The following is a 26,838-nucleotide window of genomic DNA, read 5'->3' on the forward strand; positions in this document are numbered from 1 at the left end:
GAGAAGGATAAGATTACAACCTTTGTAGTCTTTGAAGATTGTTGTGGAGAACCCGAAGAAGAGTTCCTCTAAACGGTAGACACCCAAAGTTCCAACCTTTCTTTGATATACACCTTCTAATTCTCTAATTCACTAAAATCTTTTCTACCCTTTAGCACCCGTAAAAGACTTATCAAGTTTTTAGGAAGTTATTTTTGGTCAAAAGGATGAAAAGAGAAATAATTAGAGTGGGTTCCTTATTTTCTTCTTTTTCAAAAGCCCACCGAACAAAACTTATATCTATTTATGTTTTGTTGGTCAAGATTCTTCATATAGAATGGAGAATTTTTGGACTTTTAAGATACGCACATATCGGGTTTTTAAAACCACAAGCATGCCAACCTTTTATTTGTCTTTTTAAGGTGAGGTAGGCAAGCATGCTTATTAATAAATTAATTATCAATTAAGTAATCTAAAATAATATTTATTTATTAAACCAATAACAATTGATTAATAAATTAATTCCCGATTAGAAGGTGTATCAAACAATTTACGATTGGCCTTTGTGTGTGACCGAATAGGATAAATGGACTTTATATTATTTAATGTCATGGGCATACCTTCGGAGTATATGTACCACGGTCAAATCACGGTTGAACCGTAACCAACCCGAGAACATATTTCCAACAGACTCCCACTTGCACTGACATTAATAATATTGGTTAGTCTTGAAAGACACACCCTGTGTAACACTTAGTCAGTTTAGTTACACTCCTATATTTTGATTTATATCAATCATCCTTTTGTTCTAGATATCTTTATGAACGTGTGACATGGTTGTGTCAATCATCATCGTTCAAGATTATGTTTCCCGATTGAGATTTGTGGTGATCAAATAGACTGCAATTGCATTAATTCAGTCGTTGCATGGCCATGCATTTAATTCAGTACAAACCAACGAGGGGCCCAGAGATATCGCTTCAACTTGCTAAGAGAAGAAGGAACAAATTGCTTCAGCTGTATAGACATCCACCACATCCCATATTATACCTGATCTGCACCCTTATGACTGGCATTTACGCACAGCGTTAAATACAGGTCAAAGTAGAATATAGTTTGTGTCAGGATTCCTCATACATATCCACTCTAGGATAAATGACGTTGCCATCTTAGAGCTTACTTGTGACTTAAAACCATGAAGTAGCGTCTAAGTGTGGTCATTCCAGAACCTTGAATCAACTATCAAGTTCCTCATGAATGTAGTTTCATATAAGCCTATATTACTACACTTCATAGCAGCCTTAATTCAATTCTCTCTTCCGTAGAGAATAACCGACTGTGGAGGTTTATGAAATAATATTCATTGGAAGTTAAAACATGCAAAATGAAACATGGCAATATACAATGAAATGATCGCATCGTGCGTATAATATAATCTCGATATATTAATCATCAGATCAATTGCAACATATATTATTGCCAATGTTTAAAGTGTCAAACTTACATAATAAGTAAAATCAAACTTTATCATCAATGACACGAATACCAATAGACATGCTATGAGCATCATGCTTAGTCTGTGGCAAAGGCTTGGTGAAAGGATCAGCCAAGTTCTTAGTCGTGTCTACTCTACTTAATAATATGTCATTATCTGCTACAAGTTGACGGATGTAATGGTACTTTCTGAGTATGTGCCGAGTGCGCTTTTGTGACCTCGGTTCTTGAGCCAAGACAACCGCACTCACATTGTCGCAGAAAATCTCAATAGGATCATGAATTGTAGGAACCACACCTAGATCCCCGATGAATTTCTTTATCCACATGGCCTCTTTAGCAGCTTCATTTACCGCTATATACTCGGCTTCTGTCGTAGAATCAGCAATAGTACTTTGCTTGGAGCTTCTCCAAGTGACGGCTCCACCATTCAACATAAACACAAATCCTGATTGTGAAGAGCAATCATCTCTATCTGATTGAAAACTAGCGTCAGAGTATCCTTTGACGCTCAACTCGTCATTCCCACCATAGACCAAGAACATATCTTTAGTTCTCCTAAGATACTTTAGAATGTTCTTGACTGCTATCCAATGAGCTTCACCAGGGTTGGCCTGATAACGACTAGTCATGCTTAAAGCATACGATACGTCAGGCCTAGTGCATATCATGGCATACATGATCGATCCTATAGCTGAAGCATATGGAGTCCGACTCATGGTAGCTGACTCCAAGTCAGAATTAGGACATTGAGACTTGCTCAATATCATTCCAGGGTTCATAGGAACACACCCTTTCTTGGAGTTGTGCATACCGAATTTCTTCAGTATCTTATCTACATATGCACTTTGGCTTAGCCCAATCAATCTCCTTGATCTATCTCGATAGATTTTAATTCCCAAAATATATGATGCATCTTCCAAATCTTTCATGGAGAAACATTTCCCTAGCCAAGCTTTGACATCTTTCAATGTCGGGATATCGTTTCCCATGAGTAATATGTCATCGACATATAGTACAAGGAAGACTACAACACTCCCACTAGACCTAACATAGACACATGGCTCATCTTCGCTTCTGATAAAACCAAATTCTTTGATTTTCTCATTAAAGCAAAGATTCCAGCTACGAGAAGCTTGTTTAAGTCCATAAATGGACTTTTGAAGCTTGCACACACTTTTAGGATACTTAGGATGTACAAAACCCTCAGGCTGTGTCATAAACACATCCTCTGTTAGCTTACCATGAAGGAAAGCTGTTTTTACATCCATTTGCCATATTTCGTAGTCATAAAATGCAGCTATGGCAAGAAGTATTCTAATGGATTTCAACATAGCCACTGGTGAAAAGGTTTCATCGTAGTCTACACCATGTTGTTGCGTGTAACCCTTAGCCACCAGTCTGGGTTTGAATGTGTGTACATTTCCATCCATGTCGGTCTTCTTCTTGAAGACCCATTTACACCCAATGGTTTTAATTCCTGGTGTATGATCAATCAAGGTCCAGACTTGATTATCATGCATGGATTGAATCTCATTGTCCATAGCCTCCTTCCATTTGGCAGACTCGGGGCCTGTCATTGCTTCCTGATAGGTAATAGGTTCATCAGAATCTATATTTTCGTCATCACCCTCAGATATGTGTAAACTATATTTCTTTGGTGTTTGACGCACTCTATCAGATCTACGTATGGGTGGTGGCTGTAGGTCAGTTTCTTTCTCAACAGCAGGCTCGTCGACCTCTTGTAGAGAATCGGTTCCAATATCGGTTTCCATGTCGGTTGATTCTTGAATTTCTTCAAGGTCAATTTTGCTCCCACTGGTTCCTTTTGATATGAGATCCTTTTCAAGGAAGACTCCCCTTCGAGACACAAAGACTTTATTCTCAGTAGGGTTGTAAAACAAATATCCAAAAGAATCAGTCGGGTATCCAACAAATAAACACTTTTCAGATCTGGGTTCAAGTTTATCTTGAGCTTCACGACGAACGTAAGCCTCACATCCCCAGATTCTAAGATACGAGAGAGACACGGTTTTGCCATGCCATATCTCATAAGGTGTTTTGGAAACTTTCTTGGTTGGGATGAGGTTAAGGATCCTTGCGGCAGTTTGTAGGGCGTAACCCCAAAAACTGATTGGAAGCATTGTGCGACTCATCATGGATCGAACCATATCAAGTAATGTTCGATTCCTCCTTTCAGCCACACCATTATGCTGTGGTGTTCTAGGAGGAGCTAATTGTGAGATTATCCCACAACCCCGCAGATGATCACGAAATTCATCATTAAGATATTCACCACCTCTATCAGATCGGAGAATCTTAATTCTTTTGTTCAGTTGATTTTCTACTTCGTTTTGGTATGCCTTGAACACTCCCAAAGTTTCAGACTTTTGTTTAATTAAATAAACATAACCATATCTACTGAAGTCATCAGTAAATGTAACGAAGTATCGTTCCTGGTGTCTAGTAGGCGATCTGAACGGACCGCACACATCAGTGTGTACCAATCCTAACAGATCCTTAGCCCGTTCACAGTTTCCTGTGAAAGGTGCCTTTGTCATTTTTCCTGATAAGCAAGATTCGCATTCATCATATGATATTATATCAAATGATTCTAGAATTCCATCTGACTGGAGTTTGGCTATGCGTTTCTTGTTTATGTGGCCTAAACGACAATGCCATAGATACGTTTTATCCAAACCATCTTTGGATGAATCAACATTATAGATTGAACTATCATTTAGCTTTGCTGTGGTTTCTAAGATGCCTTTACAAGGACTAGCCTTGAAATAAAACATCCCATTTTTGTGAACAAGTATTGATCCATTATCAAAACTAAAATTAAAACCATCATTAAATAAAGCATCAAAAGATATAATGTTTCTTGCCATTTCTAAAATAATATTTATTTATTAAACCAATAACAATTGATTAATAAATTAATTCCCGATTAGAAGGTGTATCAAACAATTTACGATTGGCCTTTGTGTGTGACCGAATAGGATAAATGGACTTTATATTATTTAATGTCATGGGCATACCTTCGGAGTATATGTACCACGGTCAAATCACGGTTGAACCGTAACCAACCCGAGAACATATTTCCAACACTTATAAATTGGTAAATAATTAACTTAATTAATTAATATAATGTTTTCATCGTGTTTAAAATTATGTACTCCGTACATTTTTTGGTAGGAGTATATTTTCACATTTACATGCTATTCAGCTGTCGTCAATGAATTGTGTATCCCATAGTACTGTATTTTTGTATTAATCAAAAAATTATTAACATGTGTGTTTTTGCTTGGATTAAATTTTTGTAGAAGGATATCAGATTCAAGGCTCGAGATCAGCAGTACAATTCATTATCATTCGAAAATTCCATCGAGCCTATGGTTTGCCCTAAACCTAGGTTACTCAGTTTATTCAATTCTATCTTTAACGAGCCTGATAGCCCTTTCCGTTATTTTTTGCTTTAATCATTTCCAGTTTATCAGTTAAGCTTTAATTTTTTTATTACTATTATTAAGTTTTTTTTTGTATCTATCAATCTATCTATTTATTTACTCCGTATAATTTTGATTTTTTGCAGGTACCAATCACAGAGTTTCAAATCGAAAGCTGTCCCTGAGCTTCTTGACCTCATATTTTCAAAGGTAATTTATTAAATTCGCTTTATCATTAATTCTAATATTAATGGATATATTAGTTGAATAATCAGTTAATGATCTGTATGAAAATAATTAAAGCTACTTAATTAACTACGTAACTTTTTGGTATATTGTTTATTAATTATAGGATGTCAGTATTGTTGGATCAGATCAACCATACTTTTAAGTTTTAAATGAGTTGGGGTTTATTTATTGTTTGAATCTTTTGATTTTGAACCTCTTTTTTCTAAAAGTCTGATGTTATCTGCTATGGTTAGTTGTTGTTTATCAATTTAGAGCATTTTGACCAACAGTTTTGCACTTTCATGGACGGGTAATTACGATTTCTATTTTATCGTTTTTGGTCTCTTTATTTTCTGTATTTTGCTTTCTTAGGGTTTTTGATTGTGATATGCCATTTGTACTGGTTGTTTGTTTTCAGGTGTGATATGCTAAATGGCATCCGATTCGGTGGCGATGGGAACGACGGTGATAGGTTTTTTCAGCTCTGATGGGGCAAATTATGGATATGCTCTAACCATTCGATTGATTTGAAGTAAGTGATACAATAAATGCATCATTTTTCATTCATTATTTTGTTACAACTAGAATTTTTAATATGAAATTATGTGTAAAACTGCTCATTTGAATTTATAAATTGAAATTATGTGTAGAACTTTTGAGTATAATTAAATAAATGAGTAATGAAATATTCTTCATTCCTTTTTATTTCGGTTTTTTCACTGTTATGTTTGTTGATGATATTCCAGATTGGCTTTATGTTTTTCTATTAGTTGAAGGTTTTCGTCGTTTGCAGATTTGATTTTCAAATATTCACATATATCTGTCGGTTTTAAGGTTGTCTGTTCATCAAATTTCAGGGTTTTACTCCTTTTTTTGTAGGATTACTTATTTGTTGTTCATGTGTTACTTTCGACAACGTAACACATTTTATCATTGTTTTTTTCCTTTCATGGTTGCTTTTACTAGGTAGTAGTAGCAGAATACAACGTCTCACTGTATTGGGATAGATGTGAAGAGGTGGTTGCAGAAACAATTTCAAATATTAAAGGTTTGGTCATTTCATTATGGGTATTTTCTACTTAAATTTTTGGGCCCAGTTTGTCCACTTAATTGATGTGGAAATCAAAATTTAGTTATAGGAACACTTCCAATATAATGAAATATGAAATAGAAGGGAAATTGATCAAAATACACCTTTTTTTTAAAAAATTGTCTTTTTACACCATTCGGTAGACGGGATTCCGTCTACCACCTTTATCTGTCGTCTACTACCATTTTTACAAAGTAGTCGACGGTGAGATATAGGTGGTAGACGAATTCCCGTCTACTGGCAGGGTTAGTAGACAGCGAGAACAAAGCAGTAGACAGACATTTACAAAGTAGTCGACCGTCTACTGCCTTGTTGTTGCTGTCTACTGCCTTGTTAGTGTCTACAAGGCAGTAGACAGCAACAACAAGGCAGTAGACAGCAACAACAAGGCAGTACCACCTTTATCTGTCGTCTACTACCATTTTTACAAAGTAGTCGACGGTGAGATAAAGGTGGTAGACAGAATTTACAAAGTAGTCAACCGTCTACTACCTTGTTATTGCTGTCTACTGCCTTGTTGTTGCTGTCTGCTGCCTTGTAGACACTAACAAGGCAGTAGACAGCAACAACAAGGCAGTAGACGGTCGACTACTTTGTAAATGTCTGTCTACTGCTTTGTTCTCGCTGTCTACTAACCCTGCCAGTAGACGGGAATTCTGTCTACCACCTTTATCTCACCGTCGACTACTTTGTAAAAATGGTAGTAGACGACAGATAAAGGTGGTAGACGGAATCCCGTCTACCGAATGGTGTAAAAAGACAATTTTAAAAAAAGAAGTGTATTTTGTTTGAAGTCTAAAAAAAAAGTGTATTTTGAACAATTTCCCGAAATAGAAATATTATGCAGGAGTTGAGAAGTTTATGACAAATATGACAAGACATCAAGTTGTGGTAATAGGCAGTGGATCTATAAAAAGTGAAACGACCCCGAACCCGTTTACCAAAAACGAAGCACATTTTTTTTTTTTTAAAGTTAGGTCCCATTAATACAATACATTTCCAACTCTGTTTTAACCAAAAACATAATATCATAACGTTGCATTTAACAACTTAATATAACTCTTAGTACACAAATGACACATTACAAAAGCATTTGTAATAACGACCCAATTACCCAAAACACGGGTTAATACTCAATAACCCAACCCAATACCAAGAGCATAATCCCGGGGACTACCAAATTCCCAATCCGCGTCCGAATATCCAAAAGCTAATCCTCCAAGCTTAAGCAACGTCTAACAACCATAGTCTAGCAACTAGGCAACTCCGCATCAACAATACCTATAAAAAGGTAAACGACGAGAGGGTAAGAATAAAGCTTAGTGAATGCAATAATTATACATATACATATATAATCTACTTACTTGCAAACACTTACACAAATACCGCATACATGCTAGCAATCTAATTAGCATACCATCGCAAGTATAAAGCTAATAATCTCCCATACCACAAGCTAGCATAACCAATAGCATATATCCATCACAATATTAAATGCTAAATAAACAACACACACAATATGGTTAATCATACCCACGCTATGGTGCTACCTGCTCTTTGGTTCACACCATACGTCACATGCTACGGCGCTACCGGCTCTTTGGTTCACGCCACTACGCATTTGTCATGATGCTACCGGCTCTTTGGTTCACATCATAACACTGAGTCTACCGGCTCTTTGGTTCACCCCCTAACAACTCGCGCTATAGTGCTACCGGCTCTTTGGTTCACACTACAACATACGTACCATGATGCTACCGGCTCCTTGGTTCACATCACAACACACTCACACATACTATGGCACTATCGGCTCTTTGGTTCATACCATAGCACACAAATAAATACACTATATACATACACGTATAATTATTCCACTCACCTAGCGACGCACGCACAAGTACAAGCCATGTATGTACAACCTTCGTCATCCCATCCGAGCACGTAATCACCTATATAACACATAGGCACATAAACAGATAAAAACCAATTCTCTAAAAGAGAATCTAATACAAACACCCTTAACCAAGGGTTTCCACCTTGCCCACTAACACTCGCCCATTTAGACATCTAAATGGACATCACTAAATTACCACTACGGGTGTTAATTCTAACCCGCACACAAACAAGTACAAATTTAACGCCTATCGCACTTGATCCGAAAGACCTAACCCATTACCACTATATGTGGTAATTTTGAACCCAACAACACTCTAAAATGGTTGACACTACTATCATGTTCAAAATCCCAAACAACAACACTTTATTGACTTTTTAACCATTTACCCAACTTTGGACAGCCCACTTTGACAGCAGGTTTTGACCCTTTTAAACCCCAATTCAGTAAATACAAACTTTTTCATTGAAAAGTACACTCAAAGACCTTTCCGAAAAGTGCTCACACGCCTTAAACGGAGTCACGGTTTGCAAGATATGTCCTTCACAAAATCATGTTTCGTGCAGTTTTTTATGGTGACGGATTTCATCATACTTCAACCAATTTCAATCCATAATAAACCATAACACTTTTAATTGTTCAAAATCAGTTTATATACATTAAAGGACTCATTTTATCTACAATAATCATCAACATCATCATCCACACTTCTTTGAGGCATTTCATCAAACACTTTGTATGCATGCCCCAAAATCTAAACAATCAAGACCCAAAATCACCAAATTTAGGGTCTTTGAATACTAACAACCCCAAACCCACTTCTAAACCAAGAATCAAAATCATTAAATTCGGATTTGGAACTTACAAAGGGTGTAGAGATCAATCTCTAGCTTGAAGAAGACAACAACACACCTAAATGAGCAAGAGTTAGCACATCATCTTCATCTTCTTAGCTTTCTCTCTCTAAAATAGCCTCTCTCTCTCTCTCTCTAAAATGTGAGTGAATTTTCCAGAAGTTCTTGAGCTGGAAATGAGCTCCAAGAACTGATTTTGAGAGCCAAAAAACGTTTTTGGCATTTGCCCCTTTTAGTCCCTCAAGTTTGCAAAGCTGTCACACCCATTTTTAACTCGTTTTCGGCCTATTTACCGCTAATCGGGGCAGAATTTTGAAAAATTTAAAACACGAAAGTTGTCACATATTTAATTACGGACGTCTGGGTTTTTGAATCACCTTAATCCGAGAAATTATGAGCAAGTTATGCTCGTTTTACGAAACAGCTCCAAAATGACAACTTATCGAAAAGTTAACCGTTAAGCATTTCGGCTTAATATTTTTAGCCCACGACCACCAACACTTATTATTATTAAAAATAATAATATTTTAAGTCACTTCTAACATCTCGAAGCATCTCGATCACCTCCGGCATTATTAATTAATATATAAGAATATAATACAATAATACTCCGAAATTTCGGGATGTTACAACTCTCCCCCACTTATAACTGATCACGTCCCCGTGATCCGCGCTACTCATCAGTAAAATTCACACATTCACAACCCACACTCAAACCAATTTGTTTCAAGGCGAAATCTCAGGTACCACCATTGCTAACCTTCTCAGGGCAGTAGAAGTCACTTCGACCTACACACGTCAATTGCTCGTCCTTGAATTAATTCAGGGAAACGTCATTAAGCAATACGTTCAATAGTTCACCACCCTATTACACATGGTTTCTTCTCGATCCCCATCAAATTCCAATGAACAACGGCTTTCTAGCACTAGTATGGATACTATTCGTGTACTAACAAGCCATCACCAAAAGATCTCTCCCCGTCAACCATCGCACAACCCGCAACACGCTCACCAACACCGGACGAGCCTCTCGCATTGACCGCCCGTTAAGGAAGGTCTTGACATCACAACACACCAAAATCTCACAAATCAAGGTGACACACCCTCGAACGTTAAGTCGCAACCGAGCGCTTCTAAGTGAAACACTTGGAACCGACACAATACACCCACGATCACTCGCAAAACGGAATAATCCACTAGCGACTTCCACGAACACGCTTCCCAAAACAGGGAAAACGATTCAATCTCCTCGACACGAAACTCAGAATTGCTTACCGACACCATCTGATATTCACAACTTTCCGAATTTACGCTACGGATACACCCTTTGGGGTATACCCTCACCCCTACTTCAGGACTCTAAGGAATCACAATGGGCCTCGCACTACCATTTGGCGATTCCCGATCCCCCTTTTTTATGAGGACCTAAGCCCCACACAACCATCATTACGAAAATCCCGCGCACAATCTCTTCGAATCATGACTAGGCGTTCGTAACGCCCGACCTTGAGTCCCATACCATCAGCACATCGCTCAACCTCGTTAGGAATTCGCATCCTTATTGAGGTCCATAACGTTACCGTCCGACACTTCTGGCCATAAAATACTACCAAAACTTCCTCATGGAATAATAGAACTCCCCCACTTAGGATTTAACTTCACACTTCAATCACGAAGATGGTAACGTCTCGTGAACTTATCGTTCACCAACATACATGACCATCATCATCACTGGTCATATGAACACCGAAATTCCAAGAATCAATTTCAAACCCCTGCATTCATCTAACGCAAACATCCAGGACGTCATACTTACAATGACATCACACCTTTACTAACGCGAGTCACACCCGTCTCCCTCAGGAAGACTCTCACAAAATTTCTACGCACATCTCCAAGCCTAGGCATAAGCCATCACGCTCCATCAGTCCTACCAATTAGTCGATCTCACTCGAACTTCCACCTAATCATCAGCTGATCACTATCGGGCTCTTGCTCACTCTCATGGAGAAGAGTGACCACTCCGACACAACAAAACAGTCGCCCGCACTAAACAACGTGTCATCATCAGTCGCAACCTAGTAGACAGTTATGTCTATAGTCTCCTTGCCAATCATTACAACCCACCGAGCTCTTAAGAGCAATAAGAAACACCCGTCTCGCGAGCTCATCAACACACGCAACTCATCACCCCCCTCGAGTTGTACATAGCAAATGACTACATTGTTCATCTGCCCTACTTCACTTCATGTGAAGCACGCACTGTAACCATCTCTCTAACATCGGCTTTTGTAATTAGTGAATCCCAATCGCCAAACAATTTCCATGGCCATCACCATTGCACCAAAGGGTCTCTCGATCATACCCTAGGTACACCATGTTTACACCAACATCGGAGTCACACATCACACTAGCAGGTATAAAAGAGGCACCTGACGCAGTGTCATCAAACTCCCATTACCTTATACCGAAGTTTACATCTCGGTCCTTAGGGTTCCACACACCTGACTTTGTCCAGCACGCTACTGTTTCACCCGAGGTCATACATACCCGATGAACCTTACGATTCACTAGACCACCAATTGTGATGACCCGGGAATTTTCGACCAAATTTAAACTTGAATCTTATTTGATTTCGATACGATAAGCAAAGTCTGTAATGTCGATGTTTCAAAAACTTTGAACTGTGTTCATGTAATCAATTACCTTTCGACTGTTCTCGACGATTCACGAACCATCGATCGTAAATAGAAATGTATATATAAATAAATATATATGTAAATAATTATATATTATGAATTAAATATATTAATAAACCAGTATGTGATTTAGAAAGAAAACTTAAACTTGATATTTAAAACATGATTAAATATGAAGTAGTTGAAATATATAAATATATAAATATATACACATATATATAGGATTAATATACATAATTATTAATTGTATGCATATTTGAAATATACATATGAAATATTTGATATTATTTAATATATAATAGATTACATAAATAATAATAGGTAATATTGATATATTCAATTTAAATTTAATAATAAATATAATTGTTATACTAAGAATATTATTATTACTTTTACTATTATTGTCAATATTATTATTAATATTAAAATCAGTATTATTAATAGTATTATTTTCAATATATAACATATAAATATAAAATTGATAATAATATTATAAGTAGTAATAATATATCAATTTATATATATATATATATATATATATATATATATATATATATATATATATATATATATATATATATATATATATATATATATATATAAATTGATATATTATTACTACTTATAATATTATTATCTTTATTAATAATATAATTAGTATTATTATTATTATCGATAATAATATTATTATTACCATTTTTATTATTATTATTATGGTTAGTTATTATTATTATTATTATGATTATTATTATTTCTATTATTATTATTATTATTATTATTATTAGTATTTTATTTTATTATTAACAAATTTTAATAATATAATTATTAATTAGTATTATTATTATGAATACATTTATTAATAAAGTTAATTATATAATCAGTCTATTACACGTAAATTATATCATATCACTGTCAAATTTTATATATATTTTTTTCTGCATTCTATTTCGCTCGTGATTATTAGCCGACACCTGCAGTATATGATTGATCCTCTTATTGATAAAAATCATTCAATATTTCCAGCATCACATTCAAATACCGCTAGTTCTATAAGGTACCAGTTGAGGAATCAAATTTTTATTTATTTATTTCGATATCTCTGTTCGCATGACCTTTTTGCTCATATTTCGAAATCGGATTCATTTTAAAAATCTAATAATGCAGAAGTGTCCCAAATCACGTCGTGAATGTTCCCTCAAATTCTCAGGTTCCAATTCCTTTTAACGAATTCAAATTTTCGAGTCAAACCTTAAAAAAGAAAAGGTCAAATTTATGTTCTTCGATCAAATTGAAGTTTTAGAAGTTATCTTAGTTGAAATTAACGACTCATAAAGTTTTTATAGATGATTTAAAACATGATTCATGTTGTAACAATTGGCCAAATCTTTAAAGAATTCGAAATCAAATATTTTTTTTTTTTGAAGACCTGCGACGGACACAGCTTTCTGTTTTTTTTTTTTTGATGTCTTTTAATTTACAAACACAACTTTAAATCACATATGCCTCAATTTTACATCTTAAATTATACCTCTGGTCGATGCAGTTGAATCCCTGATCGATTTAAATTTGAAGAAGATAGAAGATGAAGTTAGGACAAATTAATACGGATTATATAATTTAAAGTTCAGTTAATTTCAGAAAAATTGGAACGGTCGGATGGTTAAAGTGTTGGTGCGGGTGAGCGAGAGGTCGGGGGTTCGAGTCTGGTTCGCGACATTAATTTTTTTTAAAAGCTTATTCTAAGGTAGTCCCTTTTTCTTTTATTATTATTATTATTAATATTATCATTTTTATTATTATTATGATTATTATTGTTATGTTTATCATTAGTAATTGTTATTATTACAAGTATTATTATTATGGTTATTAGTGTTATTACTATGGTTATTATTATTATTATTATTATTATTATTATTATTATTATTATTATATTATTATTATTATTATTATTATTATTATTGTTATTATAAGCATTATAATAATTATTATTAGTATCATAATATGTGTTATAACAATTATCATTATCATTATTATTACTATAAGTATCATCCATGTTATTATCATTATTAATTTATCATTTTAGTACTACTATTATTATTATGATTATGATTATGTTTAGGATTATTATTATTGTTATTATAAAAACAATACAAGTTATTATTATTCTCACTAATATTAGCATAAATATCTTTTTTCGTAATTATTAGTTTTACTATTATTATTATTAACATAAGTATCAATCTTTAACAATATCGTTATTATTATTAGTATTACCAATATTAAGAAAGTTATTATTATTAGTAAATCATTATTATTAAAACTATCATTTTTTGTTACAAATAAATATTTTGTACCTAAAATATACGTAATACATATATATTATGATTATATTAATAGTTTATATACCACATATCAAACATAATAACATTACTTATATAAATACTTGTATATAACAAATTAAGGATATTTTTATATAATACTAACCATATATATATATATATATATATATATATATATATATATATATATATATATATATATATATATATATATATGTATATATATATATATTAAATATTTTGAATATATACACAAACTAAATAAGTATAATATATAATTTAAGTTATAATATATAAACTTGTTCGAATACAATTATACATTTTAATAAATATACAAATGATATAGGTTCGAGAATCCGAGGCCAACCCTGCATTGTTCAGTATCGTCATATGTATTTTTACTACAAAATACATTATGGTGAGTTTCATTTACCTTTTTACCCTTTATATTTTTGGGCTGAGAATACATGCGCAATTTTTATAAATGTTTTACGAAATAGACACAAGTAATCGAAACTACATTATATGGTTGAATGATATAAGCCGAATATGCCCCTTTTTGCTTGGTAGCCTAAGAATTAGGGAACATCACTAATTTTGAGAATTAGTGCACGCCTAATTGACGCGAATCTTAAAGATAGATCTTTTGGGCCTAACGAACCCCATCCAAAGTACCGGATGCTTTAGTACTTCGAATTCGTTTTTATCATGTCCGAAGGATTTCCCGGAATGATAGGGGATATTCTTATATGCATCTTGTTAATGTCGGTTACCAGGTGTTCACCATATGAATGATTTTTGTCTCTATGCATGAGACGTATATTTATGAGAACTGAAAATGAAATTCTTGCGGTCTATTAAAATGATAGAAATGATTATTTATGTTAAACTAATGAACACACCAACCTTTTGGTTGACACTTTAAAGCATGTTTATTCTCAGGTATGAAAGAAGTCTTCCGCTGTGCAATTGCTCATTTTAAAGATATTACTTGGAGTCGTTCATGACATATTTCAAAAGACGTTGCATTCGAGTCATTGAGTTCATCAAGATTATTATCAAGTCAATTATAGTTAGATATATTATAAAATGATATGCATGCCGTCAACTTTCGATGTAATGAAAGATTGTCTTTTCAAAAACGAATGCAATGTTTGTAAAATGTATCATATAGAGGTCAAGTACCTCGCGATGAAATCAACTGTTGTGAATCGTTTATAATCGATATGAACTTCGTCCGGATGGATTAGGATGGGTCGCTTCAGTTGGTATCAGAGCGGTGGTCTTAGCGAACCAGGTCTGCATTAGTGTGTCTAACTGATAAGTCGTTAGGATGCATTAGTGAGTCTGGACTTCGACCGTATCTACATGTCAAAAGTTTTGCTTATCATTTTGTGTCGAAAATTACCTACTTATCATCCTTAGGAAAATACCAGCTTATCATTCTTAGTCTAGACACGTCTTGCTGCATTGATTGCATGAATAGTGTATAGACAAATTCATATCTCAGCGTATCTGCTAATTCATATCTTAGCGTATCTGTTATTGTTACCTTTGTCTGACAGCTTCCGTAGATTCCTCCGTAACTTATGGGATTTTAGTATTATATATGCATATGTAAATTATGTATTGCAGGGTACTAATCTACATTCTATAATCTATTTCTTATCAAAAATCATTCATCTGATCGTACGAGAGGAATCCCTCAACCAGTTCGAGTCCTCAGATTCCGATAGCTATTCCGATAGTTATTCCGACAGCTATTCCTATATGAATATCCACTCAAACTTCGAAAGCAGTGAGACCGGAATGAATCAACCAAATCAGCCATCCCCAATTCATCTGATGTGTTCGTAGTCGACTTAATCAATGGAGACGCGAAGAAAGCAATCCTTTCCACCAACCAAATTGCCCTCTTGGCGAAGATCCTGAAACACTTACCGGCGAATCAGTCTGAAACACCATTTTCACCCTTATTTTCAGGATATCTCGTCACGAATATACTATCTCAAATTCTAAACCTTATTCATTCGCTCGTTCTTACCGACAATCATCCCTGAGTAATCGAAGAAGTCAACGAACTTCGCGCTCGAGTAATTAATTTGAAAAACGTGGTGCAAAACCTACCAGCTTCAGCAACAGCACCGGGAACACCAAAACAACCCAAGTTTCAACATCACACGCCTCAACATCTCATTCCGTACCTCGAGATCTCATTCCGTACCTCGAGTATAATCATCGTTCTACGTATCGTTCTACATCAATTATCTTCGTTCAGTATGGCGATTATGTAATCTCTAATGTTTTAGAAATTTTATATTCTTGTTCTAACAATAAATCAAATGAGATTAATATCACATTAACTCATTAAATCCGTGATTATATCTGAAGAAAATATATATGTATATATATTTTCATAAAGATTGTAATTAAAAATTCTTTCGTACAAACTGTTAATGGTGAAAATATTTTAACGGGTAGGTAATACCCGAGAAATATTTAGATTTCACATTAATAAGTTGCACGGTACATTCTTCGAATCTGATTCAACAGTCATTTACTATCCTATTTACAACCACCGATATACGTATCCGTTCACCGCAGAATAACCATTTTCATTCAATTTTATATTTGGATTTTGACTTCTCAGAATCCAACAAGTGGCATAATGAAGAAAACATTGGACAAAATAAAATTTGTTAGAAACAAACAATTTAACTATGAGAAGAATTTTGCTAAGAATTCACGCTAATTGTTCCTAGCTAACTGTTCCTAGCTAACTGGTTACATTTTATTTATCGCAATTTAATTATCGCAATTTACATTCTCGTAATTTACATTCTCGCAATTTTAATTTATCGTCATTTAACTTCTGTTATTTATTTTACGCACTTTAAATATCGGGACACGTATACAAGGTTTTGACATATCATATCGACGCATATATATATATATATATATATATATATATATATATATATATATATATATATATATATATATATATATATATATATATATATATATATATATATATATATATATATATATATATATATATTATTTGGAATAACCATAGACACTCTATATGCAGTAATGATCGAGTTCTCTATACAGGGTTGAGGTTGATTCTATAATAATATATATACTTTGAGTTGTGATCGAGTCTGAGACATGTACACGGGTCACGATACGTATTAATTAATTCGAATATTGTATATTAAACTATTTATGAATTATTGAGTTAGTGACTGTGGACTGCTAACTGTGGACTACCAAGATTGGACAATTAAAATGAATTAAAATATTGATTATAACATATGAAACTAAACAATTCTTCAAGTTGCCACTTGATTTCATCTTAAACCTCATTTGTATCTTCACGATTACAATATGCGTTCAAACCTTTCATGATTCTTGACAATACTTCAGTCGAGAGAATGAACCAACCGCACTTCATCTACGGAAGGAAAGATTTATGTATATAGTATTGCACTTGAGAAACTTTCGACAACTGAGAAAAAGTTTAACACGTAGCCGCGTCAGATCCTTTGGCATTTATTTAGCAAAAAATAACTTTGCGATCCCTTTTCAAAGTAGCCAATTTTGTCACAGCTCCAGCAAGTCAACTTCGACTTTTCATTCGAAGTAGCCTTACTATAATCCTGATATATACGATTACCCTTTTGATACCGGAGAATTCTTTTATATTTCACTATATTACCAGCAGACGTACCAGCAACCTCGTTGCTCCTTGGCTCAAATCTCTACGACAAATCAATATATTTATCTATTGAATTCTTATCATGAACTCCATATATTTATCTATTGAAGTCTTATCATGAACTCATCGGTATCTTGTAACGATAATTACCATACCAAGTACCGGAAGGCATCAATCGAAATTCTCAGCGATTCTACGACAACAATTTATATATATATATATATATATATATATATATATATATATATATATATATATATATATATAACTTCTATCTCCTGGATTTACGAATTCCAATTCTGAAATTCTGAAAAGCACCCATTCTGCAAATTAATGCTCTGAATTTTGAAAATGTTGAATGAAGCAACAAAAAAAACTGTAAACGACCTCAACAGCCAAAAGTTGATGATAAAGAATTGTATGTTGGCAAAGCTTAGAAAAAGTTTGAAACTGAAAAACTGATTGAGCAAACTACGAAGGAGTCTCTGAACAAATCACAAGAACTAAACTTGTACATTAAGAATCCTGATGATTCTGTTTCTGATGAAATCTTTAGCGAATACCTTGCTTCTGACTCCAAACTCTTGCGGACAAATTTTCTTCACCATCCTTCGATATTAGAAATTCCAAGATATCATCGTATCTTTCATTATAAATATCCTCCATATTTCTGAAGATATTTTCATAACTATTCTTATCTGAAATCATTAATCTCTTCGTGCTATCAGTATTACATCATATAGAAACTGTTAGTTTCTATATTCTGTAAACTTTCGAGCTTAAAATATGAATGTTATTGAAGTAATGTTGGTAACTGATGCATGAGTTAGTATAATATAACGACACTTGATCAACGTGATTATATTACAGTAAGTCATGCTGAGTTTCTAAATGGAACATGATGATTCACAGATTATAACGTCATCATGTGTCATGTTACATAACTCTTTCATTCTGATTAACTTCTGAACATATCAAGAAAATATATTCTTGATAGTTCTATTCTTAGTGATTCTGGTAATTTGACAAATCAAATCGTGCGATTTCGTTCTTTCCTGTTTAGAACATTAAGTTCATTCGAAATTCCACACTTAAGAATTCTGGACCATTACTCGCTTGATTTAAAGCCGAGAAGAGAAAAACAAGAGCATGAAGCTCCGATATATAAGTGAAAATATAAAGCCCAATAACAACACGAGGTTGCAAACCGTGGATATTAATACGAATAGCAATATAAAGACATGGTATAATTAAAAATAGTATCACCCCAAGGTAATAGTAGAAGTAAACAGATTCTTCTGGTGGAAGATTGAAAAGAAGGATGACAGAAATGATAATTAGAAAAATATCAAGGATTAGAACTGGATTAAGCATTTTCACAATCTTTTGGATGTATGAACTAAGAAAGAAAGTATAGGAATGGTGAGAATAATGGAACGGAAGAGTTTAATTTATAAGGGAAATATCAGACAGAGTAATCGAGGCAGATCACCGTATTTAATTATAGAGATCTTAATTTCCTTATTCGCCGAAGAATCAAATTTTTTAGATTTCGAAGATTTTCTTTAATTTCCTTGAATTCCGGAATTTAACAGTGACGACGTCAAAAGTCAAGACGCACCTTATTTTCTAAATTCCATCGTGACTACGTCAAAAGTTAAAACGAAACTTCATTTATTCATTTCACTCTTTTGTGATAGCTTCATTCGTGCTCTTGGAATAATCGAATTATTTTATCTGTATTATTTAATAATGATAAAACTCTATTTTATCAGCTCATATTCGTCAGGAAAACATATTTATTGTTAGCCATGACGACCCCACTCAAATTTCGGGACGAAATTTCTTTAACGGGTAGGTACTGTGATGACCCGGGAATTTCCGACCAAATTTAAACTTGAATCTTATTTGATTTCGATACGATAAGCAAAGTCTGTAATGTCGATGTTTCAAAAACTTTGAACCGTGTTCATGTAATCAATTACCTTTCGACTGTTCTCGACGATTCACGAACCATTGATCGTAAATAGAAATGTATATATATAAATAAATATATATGTAAATAATTATATATTATGAATTAAATATATTAATAAACCAGTATGTGATTTAGAAAGAAAACTTAAACTTGATATTTAAAACATGATTAAATATGAAGTAGTTGAAATATATAAATATATAAATATATACACATATATATAGGATTAATATACATAATTATTAATTGTATGCATATTTGAAATATACATATGAAATATTTGATATTATTTAATATATAATACATTACATAAATAATAATAGGTAATATTGATATATTCAATTTAAATAATAAATATAATTGTTATACTAAGAATATTATTATTACTTTTACTATTATTGTCAATATTATTATTAATATTAAAATCAGTATTATTAATAGTATTATTTTCAATATATAACATATAAATATGAAATTGGATATATATATATATATATATATATATATATATATATATATATATATATATATATATATATATATATATATATATAAATTGATATATTTTTACTACTTATAATATTATTATCTTTATTAATAATATAATTAGTATTATTATTATTATCGATAATAATATTATTATTATTACCATTTTTATTATTATGATTATGATTATTATTATTTCTATTATTATTATTATTATTATTAGTATTTTATTTTATTATTAACAAATTTTAATAATATAATTATTAATTAGTATTATTATTATGAATACATTTATTAATAAAGTTAATTATATAATCAGTCTATTACACGTAAATTATATCATATCACTGTCAATTTTTTTTTCTTCTGCATTCTATTTCGCTCGTGATTATTAGCCGACACCTGCAGTATATGATTGATCCTCTTATTGATAAAAATCATTCAATATTTCCAGCATCAAATTCAAATACCGCTAGTTCTATAAGGTACCAGTTGAGGAATCAAATTTTTTATTTATTTATTTCGATATCTCTGTTCGTATGACCTTTTTGCTCATATTTCGAAATCAGTTCATTTTAAAAATCTAATAACGCAGAAGTGTCCCAAATCACGTCGTGAATGTTTCCTCAAATTCTCAGGTTCCAATTCCTTTTAACGAATTCAAATTTTCGAGTCAAACCTTAAAAAAGAAAGAGTCAAACTTATGTTCTTCGATCAAATTGAAGTTTTAGAAGTTATCTTAGTTGAAATTAACGACTCATAAAGTTTTTATAGATGATTTAAAACATGATTCATGTTGTAACAATTGGCCAAATCTTTAAAGAATTCGAAATCAAATATTTTTTTTTTTAAGACCTGCGACGGATACAGCTTTCTGTTTTTTTTTTTTTTTTTGATGTCTTTTAATTTACAAACACAACTTTAAATCACATATGCCTCAATTTTACATCTTAAATTATACCTCTGGTCGATGCAGTTGAATCCCTGATCGATTTAAATTTGAAGAAGATAGAAGATGAAGTTAGAACAAATTAATACGGATTATATAATTTAAAGTTCAGTTAATTTCAGAAAAATTGGAACGGTCGGATGGTTAAAGTGTTGGTGCGGGTGAGCGAGAGGTCGGGGATTCGAGTCTGGTTCGCGACATTAATTTTTTTTAAAAGCTTCTTCTAAGGTAGTCCCTTTTTCTTTTATTATTATTATTATTATTAATATTATCATTTTTATTATTATTATGATTATTATTGTTATGTTTATCATTAGTAATTGTTATTATTACAAGTATTATTATTATGGTTATTAGTGTTATTACTATGGTTATTGATATTGTTATTATTATTATTATTATTATTATTATTATTATTATTATTATTATTATTAATTATTATTATTATTATTGTTATTATAAGTATTATAATAATTATTATTAGTATCATAATATGTGTTATAACAATTATCATTATTATTACTATAAGTATCATCCATGTTATTATCATTATTAATTTATCATTTTAGTACTACTATTATTATTATGATTATGATTATGTTTAGGATTATTATTATTATTATTGTTATTATAAAAACAATACAAGTTATTATTATTCTCACTAATATTAGCATAAATATGTTTTTTCGTAATTATTAGTTTTACTATTATTATTATTAACATAAGTATCAATTTTTAACAATATCGTTATTATTATTATTAGTATTACCAATATTAAGAAAGTTATTATTATTAGTAAATCATTATTATCAAAACTATCATTTTTGTTACAAATAAATATTTTGTACCTAAAATATACTTAATACATATATATTATGATTATATTAATAGTTTATATACCACATATCAAACATAATAACATTACTTATATAAATACTTGTATATAACAAATTAAGGATATTTTTATATAATACTAACCATATATATATATATATATATATATATATATATATATATATATATATATATATATATATATATATATATATATATATATATATATATATATATATATATAACTAAATTTATAGATATTAAATATTTTGAATATATACACAAACTAAATAAGTATAATATATAATTTAAGTTATAATATATAAACTTGTTCGAATACAATTATACATTTTAATAAATATACAAATGATATAGGTTCGTGAATCCGAGGCCAACCCTGCATTGTTCAGTATCGTCATATGTATTTTTACTACAAAATACATTATGGTGAGTTTCATTTGCCTTTTTACCCTTTATAATTTTGGGCTTAGAATACATGCGCAATTTTTATAAATGTTTTACGAAATAGACACAAGTAATCGAAACATTATATGGTTGAATGATCGAAGCCGAATATGCCCCTTTTTGCTTGGTAGCCTAAGAATTAGGGAACATCACTAATTTTGAGAATTAGTGCACGCCTAATTGACGCGAATCCTAAAGATAGATCTATTGGGCCTAACGAACCCCATCCAAAGTACCGGATGCTTTAGTACTTCGAATTCGTTTTTATCATGTCCGAAGTATTTTCCGGAATGATAGGGGATATTTTTATATGCATCTTGTTAATGTCGGTTACCAGGTGTTCACCATATGAATGATTTTTGTCTCTATACGTGGGACGTATATTTATGAGAACTGGAAATGAAATTCTTGTGGTCTATTAAAATGATGGAAATGATTATTTATGTTAAACTAATGAAATCACCAACCTTTTGGTTGACACTTTAAAGCATGTTTATTCTCAGGTATGAAAGAAGTCTTCCGATGTGCAATTGCTCATTTTAAAGATATTACTTGGAGTCATTCATGACATATTTCAAAAGACGTTGCATTCGAGTCATTGAGTTCATCAAGATTATTATCAAGTCAATTATAGTTAGATATATTATAAAATGATATGCATGCCGTCAACTTTCGATGTAATGAAAGATTGCCTTTTCAAAAACGAATGCAATGTTTGTAAAATTTATCATATAGAGGTCAAGTACCTCGCGATGAAATCAACTGTTGTGAATCGTTTATAATCGATATGGACTTCGTCCGGATGGATTAGGACGGGTCGCTTCACCAATCACCCCAGTGAACACATGCCACAACGAACTCTCCTAAGCTATGTAACATAGCTTAGCTAAATCCTTCACAACACACTAGGGATTGCTTGGTAACACCAAGTCTTACACTCTACCGCATATCGACACAACCATCAATACGGGGAAGATTCCATAAGGATCTTACCCTACTTCCACAAACAACCACACAAAGCATCAACATGAAGGGTCTCACTCCCGCGAGTTTAATGACCCAAGCACACATACCGATACATCATCGTCGTAGACGACCAACACCCTGAATCACAACCGGATTCACTAACCTCGTACCCACCCGAGTACCAGCACAAAACGCACCCAAGCGACCTATTACATCCCAGCACGGGATCTAAGTCTCCGTCAGACACTCACATCCAACATCCTAGTTATGGTAAATCATTATACCAAAATCAATTTCAACAGTACACCCAATACTTAGGGTGACCACGTACGCGTCAATACCATGAGTTCACCTACCCACTTTAACTAACCGAATTCACCGTAACACACTTCGACCAAAGATAAACCTGATGTGACACAAGCACATCACCCGAAACCACCATAATCTAGGAACCAATACACGAGTCCTAAATCGTCCCGAAACTACCCCAACCATGCTACAATCGTCCGTTCGGTACTTGACATGTCATGTTTGGTGCCAATATACACGATTGTAATAATGGTGATCAGTCACTATTACAATTGCGTACCTTACCATTTTCGCATGGTCACGCAAAGTACTTTACCCGGACTGACGCGACATTTACACAAAATAACACGCGATAACTCCTAGTACCCGAATGACCAAAGTCCTTACCGTCAACTTGATCACTCAAACCGCCAAATATTCGAATCTTTCCAATAGATTCGTCTCTAGGACATCGCACCAATAGATACATGTATATATACACATATATACAATAAAATAATAAATATACACAAGTACACCCCAACAACAAGTCAACCTACAACCTAGGTGACTATCACTAAAACAACGTCCAGGTTCACCTACTTACATTAGACACTAGCAATCTAAGGCACTAATTTACACACGAAATAAGGCCCCACATAATCACGCTTTGGACAATCACAAATCCTGGTTAGTCACCTACTCTAAGGCACTAACAAATCTCAAACCGACCCGTATTCCTACAAGTCCCGCAAATAACGCACAACCGTCAATAAGTCTAAGACTAGGAACCTATTCCAAGGTCACCTAATTCCCTTAGACTATGCTCTGATACCACTTGAAACGACCCCGAACCCGTTTACCAAAAATTCCCTTAGATATATTATACATTTTCAACTCTGTTTTAACCAAAAACATAATATCATAACGTTGCATTTAACAACTTAATATAACTCTTAGTACACAAATGACACATTACAAAAGCATTTGTAATAATGACCCAATTACCCAAAACACGGGTTAATACTCAATAACCCAACCTAATACCAAGAGCATAATCCCGGGGACTACCAAATCCCCAATCCGCGTCCGAATATCCAAAAGCTAATCCTCCAAGCTTAAGCAACGTCTAACAACCCTAGTCTAGCAACTAGGCAACTCCGCATCAACAATACCTATAAAAAGGTAAACAACGAGAGGGTAAGCATAAAGCTTAGTGAATGCAATAATTATACATATACATATATAATCTACTTACTTGCAAACACTTACACAAATACCGCATACATGCTAGCAATCTAATTAGCATACCATCGCAAGTATAAAGCTAATAATCTCCCATACCACAAGCTAGCATAACCAATAGCATATCTCCATCACAATATTAAATGCTAAATAAACAACACACACAATATGGTTAATCATACCCACGCTATGGTGCTACCTGCTCTTTGGTTCACACCATACGTCACATGCTATGGCGCTACCGGCTCTTTGGTTCACGCCACTACGCATTTGTCATGATGCTACCGGCTCTTTGGTTCACATCATAACACTGAGTCATACTCGCGCTAAGGTGCTACCGGCTCTTTGGTTCACACCCTAACAACTCGCGCTATAGTGCTACCGGCTCTTTGGTTCACACTACAACATACGTACCATGATGCTACCAGCTCCTTGATTCACATCACAGCACACTCACACATACTATGGCACTACCGGCTCTTTGGTTCATACCATAGCACACAAATAAATACACTATATACATACACGTATAATTATTCCACTCACCTAGCGACGCACGCACAAGTACAAGCCATGTATGTACAACCTTCGTCATCCCATCCGAGCAAGTAATCACCTATATAACACATAGGCATATAAACAGATAAAAACCAATTCTCTAAAAGAGAATCTAATACCAACACCCTTAACCAAGGGTTTCCACCTTGCCCACTAACACTCGCCCATTTAGACATCTAAGTGATGTGTCTAAATGGACATCACTAAATTACCACTACGGGTGGTAATTCTAACCCGCACACAAACAAGTACAAATTTAACGCCTATCGCACTTGATCCGAAAGACCCAACCCATTACCACTATATGTGGTAATTTTGAACCCAACAACACTCTAAAATGGTTGACACTACTATCATGTTCAAAATCCCAAACAACAACACTTTATTGACTTTTTAACCATTTACCCAACTTTGGACAGCCCACTTTGACAGCAGGTTTTGACCCATTTAAACCCCAATTCAGTAAATACAAACTTTTTCATTGAAAAGTACACTCAAAGACCTTTCCGAAAAGTGCTCACACGCCTTAAACGGAGTCACGGTTTGCAAGATATGTCCTTCACAAAATCATGTTTCGTGCAGTTTTTTATGGTGACGGATTTCATCATACTTCAACCAATTTCAACCCATAATAAACCATAACACTTTTAATTGTTCAAAATCAGTTTATATACATTAAAAGGACTCATTTTATCTACAATAATCATCAACATCATCATCCACACTTCTTTGAGGCATTTCATCAAACACTTTGTATGCATGCCCCAAAATCTAAACAATCAAGACCCAAAATCACCAAATTTAGGGTCTTTGAACACTAACAACCTCAAACCCACTTCTAAACCAAGAATCAAAATCATTAAATTCGGATTTGGAACTTACAAAGGGTGTAGAGATCAATCTCTAGCTTGAAGAAGACAACAACACACCTAAATGAGCAAGAGTTAGCACATCATCTTCATCTTCTTAGCTTTCTCTCTCTAAAATCGCCTCTCTCTCTCTCTCTCTAAAATGTGAGTGAATTTTCCAGAAGTTCTTGAGCTGGAAATGAGCTCCAAGAACTGATTTTGAGAGCCAAAAAACGTTTTTGGCATTTGCCCCTTTTAGTCCCTCAAGTTTGCAAAGCTGTCACACCCGTTTTTAACTCGTTTTCGACCTATTTACCGCTAATCGGGGCAGAATTTTGAAAAACTTAAAACACGAAAGTTGTCACATATTTAATTACGGACGTCTGGGTTTTTGAATCACCTTAATCCGAGAAATTATGAGCAAGTTATGCTCGTTTTACGAAACAGCTCCAAAATGACAACTTATCGAAA

The 26,838-nt window shown here is 33.2% G+C and overlaps 1 protein-coding gene across 9 annotated transcripts in view; it reads left to right on the top strand.

Annotated features, from left to right (window-relative positions):
- Positions 1-4,648: 4,648 nt before the first annotated feature.
- The window catches only part of LOC139859918 (probable lactoylglutathione lyase, chloroplastic), a 40,924-nt gene continuing 18,734 nt past the window's right edge, over positions 4,649-26,838 (top strand). Inside the window, exons 1-6 of one of the 9 annotated variants that reach the window (XM_071848717.1) lie at positions 4,649-4,667; positions 4,800-4,888; positions 5,069-5,132; positions 5,275-5,460; positions 5,569-5,682; positions 6,117-6,198. The gene's annotated coding sequence lies outside the window, so the exon portion shown is untranslated. Of the gene's footprint in view, positions 4,668-4,712; positions 4,973-5,068; positions 5,133-5,274; positions 5,461-5,568; positions 5,683-6,116; positions 6,199-26,838 lie in introns of those variants that run through there. The other 8 variants (XM_071848701.1, XM_071848711.1, XM_071848714.1 and 5 more) reach the window with 8 other exon arrangements.

The sequence above is a fragment of the Rutidosis leptorrhynchoides genome, chromosome 1 (assembly GCF_046630445.1).
Source record: "Rutidosis leptorrhynchoides isolate AG116_Rl617_1_P2 chromosome 1, CSIRO_AGI_Rlap_v1, whole genome shotgun sequence".
Taxonomy (NCBI): Eukaryota; Viridiplantae; Streptophyta; class Magnoliopsida; order Asterales; family Asteraceae; genus Rutidosis; species Rutidosis leptorrhynchoides.